A 9273-nucleotide genomic window follows, 5' to 3' on the forward strand; every position below is an offset into this window, starting at 1 on the left:
TAGAGAAATATCACACTGGAAAACATAGAATCGTAGGTTGGAAAAGACCTCTAAGATCATCAAGTCCAACCACCCACCCAACACCACCACGCCTACTAAACCATACCCAAGGTGCCACATCTACATGTTTTTTGAACCCCTCCAGGGATGGTGACTCAACCACCTCCCTGGACAGCCTATTCCTATGCCTGACCAAATCTGAAGGCGCTCAGTGCTCCTGCACGTTGGGAGCAGGTCCTGCCTGGGTAGCAGCAACAGGGTGGATGAAGGAAAGGGATTCAGCTCATCTAGGTCAGGCGCCCGCCATCTCGGCTTGTCATCTGTGCTCCTCCATAGTCAAGGGGAGAGCAATCCCTCTAGAGGTAAACATCTGAAATGGGTGAAATAAACCCCACTTTCAAGGTGCCTGTTGCTCTCCAGTGGCTGGGGAAGCAGAACGTACGGCCCAAGTGTCCCCTCTCATGCACTGTCCCTTTGGTTACCAGCCTCCCGCCACGTGCTCTCCACCTGGTCCTTTGCACGGAGACTTATCATCGCTAAGAACTTTGGAGTTCAAAGCTCCCGCTAATCACTGTTGAAGAGCCTGGCACATTTAAATACCCGGGGTGAGACAGTGCATGGTACTAAAGGCAAAACTCCCTGTGTGGATCAGCAGAGCAGAGAGGCGGGAGGCTGTGGGTGTGTCCACAGCTTGTTAGGTGCCAGCTGAAGGGCTAATGAGTACCATGACCAGGACCAGCTGAAGCTCCACAGGTGCAGCCCAAAGCATTGAAAAGGGGTGTTAGGCAGGGCTGAGTTCATCCTGGATTCCTAGGGAAGGAGATGGTGGGATCTGTACCTTTTTCAGCTGTCACCATGGGTTGAATGGGATTTCTCCAGCATCTTTGGTAGCTCAGCAAGATATGGGTGAGAGAGGATCTCTGCGTCATGCAAAAAGTTAGTTAAAATGCTTGAAAAGCCACTTTTTGGCTTTGGCAGCTAGTTTCAGTGTTGGGGGAGCAGGTACATGCTCATCACTGTTGCTGACTGGGGAGCAGCTTGCTCAACCAGAGATGGTGAAATTTAGCTATAAGGAGAGATGAATCTTGCCATGCCCTTAACCCATGTGGATGTACTGATGCTCTCCTGTGTGGGTCCACTATCAGCTAAGACATGGGAAATGTCTCCAAGCATTGAAAAGCATGAAAAGGGCAAAAGCTGAAACAAGGCTGTGACAAGCTGTAAGAAAAGGCAACCAGGGAGCTGGTGGGACAGCAGAAGTTGTAGGAGCCTGGAAAGGAGAAAATATCGGGGGGTTAAGGGATGGCAGGGATGTGCAGAGTGTCCCAGATCCATCTAGAAACCGTAAGCTAAGGTGTTTGGAGTGCTTCTGCCTGCCTCCCTGCCAAGGGCTGGGCAGAGAGTTTACGTAGATGTGGTTTGGCCTCGGAAAGGGGTTTGAGCTGGGACTTCACCCGGTGGGGTCAGCAAACCCCTGAATTCAGCCTATTTCACTGTATGCACCCAAGTTTAATGTCTAAGTTGGGGCACAGTCTTGTCTCCTGATGTCCTGGAGAAGCCACAGGTGCACCTCCTGGATAGACATCAAAATCTGGGTGAGCAGAAACCCCTCTGGGAGCTGCTCATTTCTCCCTACCAGATGCAGCCAGGGCAAGTACAGTGCTAGCACGGGAGGGTGAAGTGAGATGGGATGAGTGCAGGCCAGGGGCTTGCGGGGACGAGGGCTTGATGGGGGGGGATAAATACTGCTGAACGTGCCAGAATGACCTGACATCCCATCTTTTCTTCCTATTGCTGGCAAAATTGTCAACTAAATGGTTAAGCTCAAAACTTGAGTTCTTTCACAACACAGTTGTCATGGGTAACATGGTTGATAATATCCAAAATGCAACCAGTTTAGGTGCCCCACACCAGCACCCTGCCCAAAGACTTTTCAGCATTTAAAGCCACCATCAGCTATTTAGCATTTTTCTTCCAGTATCTGCCCTTGTTCCTGTTGCTGTGGCATCCAAGGGGAAAAAAGCTCAGCCTGCTTCAGGATTGTTAATTGCCAGAAGACATCTAAAATCTCAGCGATGCCATAATGTCCCACTAAGTGAAGCCATAGAAACATAGAATGGTTTGGGTTGGAAGGGACCTCATAGACCATCTGGTTCCAACCCCCCTGCCGTGGGCAGGGACCCCTTCCACCAGCCCAGGGTGCCCAGGGCTCCATCCAGCCTGGCCTTGAACACTGCCAGGGAGGGGGCAGCCACAGCTTCTCTGGGCAACCTGGGCCAGGGCCTCACCACCCTCATAGTAAAGAATTTCTTCCTAATCTCTAATCTGAATCTCCCCTCTTTCACTTTAAAACCATTACCCCTTATCCTGTCACTACACTGCCTGATAAAGAGCCCCTCCCCATCTTTCCTGTAGGCCCCCTTTAAGTACTGGAAGGCTGCTATAAGGTCTCTACAACCATGGCTGGTTGTACTGAGGGACTTGGGTAGCTTGCAGAAACTGTCCCAAGTATATGGGTTTTTTTTGTTTGCTTCAGGTTTGGAAACCTGGTCAGAAAGGAGAAAGTGATTTTTTTGTTGTTGTTTTTTAGTAATACATTAACCCAAGATGTGTAAGACCTTTGCTTAGTTCTCTGCCCTTTCAGCACGAGCTGGGCTGTGTTGTGCCCACCTATGGCAAACAAGGACCTGTGATCTGGCCATGCATTGTCGGGCTGGATTGACAACGGGGCTGGACCATCTGAGCTCGCTGCTGTGCCCTCCCCAGGTAGCCACTGCAAATAAATAGGCATTTTTAGGACTTGGGTCGTCTTATCTTCCTTTAAATGTCAGAAATAGATCATGCCCCAAACTGCCTGTGGCCCTCCACTGACTACACAGGGAGCCCAGAGACTCTCAGTGGAGTGCAGGTCTCCTTACTAAGATATTTAAAGCTAGGGTTGATGAATCCCATGCTCTGTAGACACCAAAACTAACTCTGATTTCATCTAAGTGCTGTGGCAAAATGAACAGTCCCCAGTAGAAGAATGCGGGCATGGAGGGAGGCAGAGTCTGAACACGTGAGCACCAGCCCTGCCCACATGAGAGAAGAAATCCAGCCATGCGAACCTTCAGCTCAGTCAAGGCAACAGGACAGAGCCGCAGTTGTCTCTGCTGGTGCAGGACCAAAGCCTAAGAGGATCTGCATGTGCATGTTGTCCTCTGGTGTCTCCATAATTCATCGTGGTATGTCTGAAACAAGCTTCCGGCAACGTGTTTTTGTTACTGCCCTTAAAATAGGATGCAGAAAGAAAGGTTTATGGGAGATAATTAATTTTATTGGCTCTTCTGCACCAGAATTAGTTGCAGCCATATTTATTGCTCAAAAAAGTAGAGATGAGGTAGATAAGGGAATGTCTTTGTTTAGGGCAATGAATAATTTATGTCGTAAATTCACCAGAACCTTGAAATTTGAAGGACTGATTTTGCTTCATTCCATGCCCAGGGAGCGAGATTGAGCCTTAACCCCTGTGTGTGACTGATGTTTTATGACTTTCCCGACACTGCGATCATCTGCTTAACTCTTCTGTAACCCAAAATGTAGAATTACCCTGTGCAGGGTGGCTTGGGCTACCTATAGGTTTGGCATCCAGGCTACTCTTTTTTGTAGTGGTGAGAGGCGTATCCAAGGAATAACTCGTCCTGTCCTATGACAAATGTCTAAGGCAGAATAAAATACACAACTGACTACAGAGGGAGCTTTGACAAACAGCTTCAATAACTAATTTCCCATCTGCTAAGACAGGGGTTACATGTCAAACCCATAACTTTTAGTTGAGCTGGAGGACACAGGTTTAGAAAGACACATGGACTAAAAACCTCCCAAACACTACTAGAAAGTGGCAGTTTCTTTCCCAAAGTGACTTTCCCCCAGGCTGTAGGTTCCTGATGAATGTTAGGATTTGTGCCCCAGGAAATCCCTGATGTCTGTGATATCTGTTTTTTCAAAGAGGACAGATCTGTTGTCAAGAACTATTCTGCCCCTGGGGTGGGCACCACTACCTGGCCACCTCCCTGAGAGCCTGCACCGCTGTGCAGCTGGCACGTGCCCTGCTTCCCAGGCTGGGAATCAGGTGGTTTTGTAAGCCTTTGCTGTGGAGATGCAGGGTGAATGTTGGTTTGTCAGCCCTGCCTTCCTGCACAGAGCTGGAAGGCTCTCGAGCGTGCACGCGTTGGTGTCCCTTGGATGATCTCCTACTTCAAAACGAGGGGGGCGGGAGGGAAAGACAGTGAAAGTCAGAAACTGTAGCTTCAAAGACAAGCTAGGCTGGGAGCCCCTGCCAGCTTATGAGAGGAAAAACAGGGATGGTTTTGATTAGTGAGAAGGTAAAACACATGGTCAGGCTGAAAAGCAACATCCTTTCATAGCTCTCTTCTCATCAAAGAAAAGACAGTTGTGTTGGACACTGGCATTCTCAGTGGAAACTACTATGTTTTGGGAGAAAAAATATCCATTTATTTTAAAGAGCCGAGAAATAGGTCTATAAATCCTGCTGCCTTGGAGAGGGCCTGAGAGAGCAGTGCCAACTGGACCCTTCATGTGTGACACCAGTGTTGCCACCTCTGCAGAGGAGAGGACTTTGGTATCAAACTCAGGTTAAAAAGGGGAACTGGGGTGGGGGAGGACATCTCTGTGGCCTAATCCTGACCCCACAGAAGCTAACATTGCTCTAAAAAAACCCAGTGGCAGAGTGGTGGGCAAGGTTTCCCAGTCTGAAGTGAGGTCACCAGCAGATCTCAGCTGGACCCTGTACCGTTCAACACAGGCAGAAGTCGCTTCAGAGCATGAAAAGTAGGTGGACAGGCATTTGCAGGGCAAATACATTCAGGTACTCTGAAAAATATAAAAAGCAGCAGAGGGCTCGTGGTGTAGAGTGAGCAGGCCACAGGATGGCAGATGAAACTCAGGCTTGTTAGAACAGCAAGTGCTGAACGTGTTGGGGGGAAATGATGCCACTGCAGTGACTTGGGTGATTCGGCCAGAGTCCAACAGATGATGGCAAACATCAACAGTGGCTGAACATGGATACTCAGGGCTTGGATTTTTGGATTTTGGACACCTAACATGGGATTCAGCTGCTTGATTCGGCAGTGATTCCTCAAGAGCTGCCCTAGTTGCACTAAGTGTGGCCCCTGTGTCTGGTGCATGTTGCCCTTGCTTCGGTCAAGCCTGAACTGTGTCCTGAAGCCCTCAAAGATCCATGCTTCTAATACTCATCTTCACATCTAAGATACAGTTGAGGCAAAATAGAAATAGTGGTGGGGAAAAAAAGGTTCTTGCTGTTTTCTATTTTTTTTTAAGTACAAGCTTGCAGGTCTTGCTTTCCTTCCTTGGAGGAGCAAGGAAGACGCAAGCCTCTTCCCTGTCCTTACTGAGCCCTGCCTCCAATTTGCAGGTCACCATTCATCCAGCAGTTGAATTTTCAGCTGTCACAGAGGCAGAAAGGGGGGGGTGGGAAGTCTGATAAGTAAAAAGCCACCTGTGAATCATTCACAACCAGCCAGTAAGAGATGGAGGCTGCTGGGTGAGTAATTTTCACTGGCAAAAGTGACAAAACCCTAGGCAATATCACAGAATCACAGAATGGTAGGGGTTGGAAGGGACCTCTGTGGGTCATCTAGTCCAACCCTCCCGCGGAAGCAGGGTCACCTACAGCAGGCCGCAGAGGACCTTGTCCAGGCGGGTCTTGAATATCTCCAGAGAAGGAGACTCCACCACCTCCCTGGGCAGCCTGGGCCAGGGCTCCATCACCCTCAGAGGGAAGAAATTCTTCCTCATGTTCAGCTGGAACTTCCTCTGCTTCAGTTTGTGCCCGTTGCCCCTTGTCCTGTCGCTGGGCACCACTGAAAAGAGTTTGGCCCCGTCCTCATGACACCCACCCTGCAGATATTTATGAGCATTTATCAGGTCCCCTCTCAGCCTTCTCTTCTTCAGGCTGAACAAGCCCAGCTCTCTCAGCCTCTCCTCGTAGGAGAGATGTTCCAGTACCCTCACCATCGTCGTAGCCCTCCGCTGGACTCTCTCCAGTAGCTCTTCATCTTTCTCGAACTGGGGAGCCCAGAACTGGACACAGTACTCCAGATGAGGCCTCACTAGGGCAGAGCAGAGGGGAAGGAGAACCTCCCTCGACCTACTGGCCACACTCTTCCTAATGCACCCTAGGATGCCATTGGCTTTCTTGGCAGCCAGGGCACACTGCTGGCTCATGGTCAACCTGTCGTCCACCAGCACTCCTGGGTCCCTCTCCACAGAGCTGCTCTCCAGCAGGTCCGCCCCAAGCCTGTACTGGTGCATGGGGTTGTTCCTCCCCAGGTGCAGGACCCTGCACTTGCCTTTGTTGAACCTCATCAGGTTCCTCTCTGCCCAACTTTCTAGCCTGTCCAGGTCACGCTGAATGGCAGCACAGCCTTCTTGTGTATATCTACCACACCTCCCAGTTTGGTGTCATCAGCAAACTTGCTGAGGGTACATTCTAACTCTTCATCCAGGTCGTTGATGAAGAAGTTAAACAAGACTGGGCCCAGTACTGACCCCTGGGGGACACCACTAGTTACAGGCCTCCAACTAGACTCAGCGCTGCTGGTGACAACCCTCTGAGTTCTGCCATTCAGCCAGTTCTCTATCCACTTCACTGACCACTCATCCAGCCCACACTTCCTGAGCTTCCCTAGGAGGATGCTATGGGAGACAGTGTCGAAAGCCTTGCTGAAGTCAAGGTAGACAACATCCACGGCTCTCCCCTCATCTACCCATCCGGTCATGTCATCATAGAAAGCTATCAGATTGGTCAGGCATGATTTCCCCTTGGTGAATCCATGCTGACTACTCCTGATAACCTTCTTTTCCTCCACTTGCTTGGTGATGACCTCCAGGATGAGCTGCTCCATCACCTTTCCTGGGATGGAGGTGAGGCTGACTGGCCTGTAGTTCCCTGGGTCCTCCTTCTTGCCCTTTTTGAAGATTGGAGTGACATTGGCCTTTCTCCAGTCCTCAGGCACCTCTCCTGTCCTCCAGGACCTCTCAAAGATGATGGAGAGTGGCTCAGCAATGACATCCGCCAGCTCCCTCAGTACTCGTGGGTGCATTCCATCGGGGCCCATGGATTTGTGGACATCCAGATCGCTTAAGCGATTCCTCACACAGTCCTCCTCGACCAAGGGAAAGTCATCCTCTCTGTAGGCTTCCTCTCTTACCTCCGGGGTCTGGGATTCCTGAGGGCCAGTCTTAGCACTGAAGACTGAAGCAAAGAAGGCATTCAGTAGCTCTGCCTTCTCTGCATCCTCCGTCACCAGGACACCCGCCTCATTCAGCAACCGCCCCACATTGTCCCTAGCCTTCCTTTTGCTGCTGATGTAGTTGAAGAAGCCCTTCTTGTTGTTTTTGACATCCCTTGCCAGCTTCAATTCCAGGTGGGCTTTGGCCTTCCTCGTTGCATCCCTGCATGCTCTGACCACGTTCCTGTACTCTTCCGAAGTGGCCTGCCCCTCTTTCCACATTCCATGGACCCTTCTCTTCTGCCTGATCTCCGCTAGAAGCTCCTTGTTCAACCATGCAGGTCTCCTGTCTCCTTTGCTCGATTTCTTTCTCAGGGGGATGCACCAATCCTGAGCATGGAGGAAGTGACGTTTAAACAGCAACCAGCACTCATGGACCCCCTGCCTTCGAGAGCCCTGGCCCATGGGATTCCTCCCTGAAGAGGGCAAAGTTAGCCCTCCTGACGTCCAGGGTTTTGATCCTGCTTATCGCCCTGCTTCCTCCACGCAGGATCCTGAACTCGACCATTTCATGGTCACTGCAACCGAGTCTACCTCCAACCTTCACATCCTCCACCAGTCCCTCCTTGTTTGTTAATACAAGGTCCAGCAGAGCACCTTTCCTTGTTGGTTCCTCCACCACTTGCATCAGAAAGTTATCATCGATGCTCTGTAGGAACCTCCTGGATTGCAAATGCCTAGCTGTATGGTCTTCCCAGCTGATGTCAGGGTGGTTGAAGTCCCCGATGAGAACCAGGGCCTGTGACTGTGAGGCTGCTTGCAGCTGCCTGTAGAAGGCCTCATCAACTTCCTCCTCCTGGTCAGGTTGCCTGTAGTACACACCCACCGTAATGTCACCCATATGAGGCTGTCCCTTAAGTCTAACCTATAAGCTCTCAACTCGTTCTTCATTTGCCCCCAGGCAAAGCTCAATGCATTCCAGTTGCTCCTTCACATACAGAGCAACTCCACCACCTCTCCTTGTTGGCCCGCCTTTCCTAAAGAGTCTGTAGCCATCCATGACAGCATGCCAGTCATGCGAGTTGTCCCACCACGTTTCTGTGATGGCGACCAAGTCATAGCCATCCTGCTGTATAATGGCTTCCAGCTCCTCTTGTTTATTGCCCATGCTACGTGCGTTGGTATAGACACACTTGAGCTGGGCTGTCAATCTCACCCCTGGCCTTGGCACGCCAAGCCTGGGCTCATCCCTAGTGAGCTGGGCAATATCCCCTCCCCCCTTCGAACCTAGTTTAAAGCCCTCTCAATGAGCCCAATATTTTCCCCTGCTCGGTGTTGAGAGTTGTCAGACAGATGGTGAGGTGGTCTCTAGCTTGTGCTGGAAACTTCTGGGATGGGAGAGGTAATTCATCAGCTGCTGAGGTCTGTTAGTCCTCAGCTTCTCTTGTCTTCTTCGACATGGCCTTGAAACTCAACTTTTGTGGATGGGAAGACTTAAACACCTGGGCCCTGGCTCCTCCAGGAGGATCCTTTGCTGTCCTGGTGAAGCAGCTCTGTGAGGCGAGAGTTCAACATGTATTGGGGCCTGAACGCCCAACTCTTAGCTGTGTATCTCCCAAATCTGCTAACCTCATCTGTGCTGTTTACCTTTCCTTCTCCTTCCCTGCCTCAGTCGTTCCTTCGGTAATTTACCCTAGTCTTCAAATTCAATAATTACCCCTCCTTGGCTACATGAACAGCCACTGGGTTACGGTGGTTAGAAAATGGTAGGTCACAACTTTTTGAGCCAGCTGGGAGGTGTGGAAACTGGAGGAAGGTCTGGGCAGTGTTTGACATAACTGTGCTCCCACGGACTCCAGGCTAGTGTTGGAGTTGGGCAGCAAGGTCTGCACCTTGTCCACAGCTGGGGAGGGGTGAGGTTGGAGGGCATGGGGAGGCATGGATCAGCACAGGTAAAAGGGTGAAAATCTCCGTTTTCCTTGTCTCAACAGACTCTGGTTTGCACAGAGGCTTCAGGCTA

The sequence above is a fragment of the Opisthocomus hoazin genome, chromosome W (assembly GCF_030867145.1).
Source record: "Opisthocomus hoazin isolate bOpiHoa1 chromosome W, bOpiHoa1.hap1, whole genome shotgun sequence".
NCBI lineage: Eukaryota > Metazoa > Chordata > Aves > Opisthocomiformes > Opisthocomidae > Opisthocomus > Opisthocomus hoazin.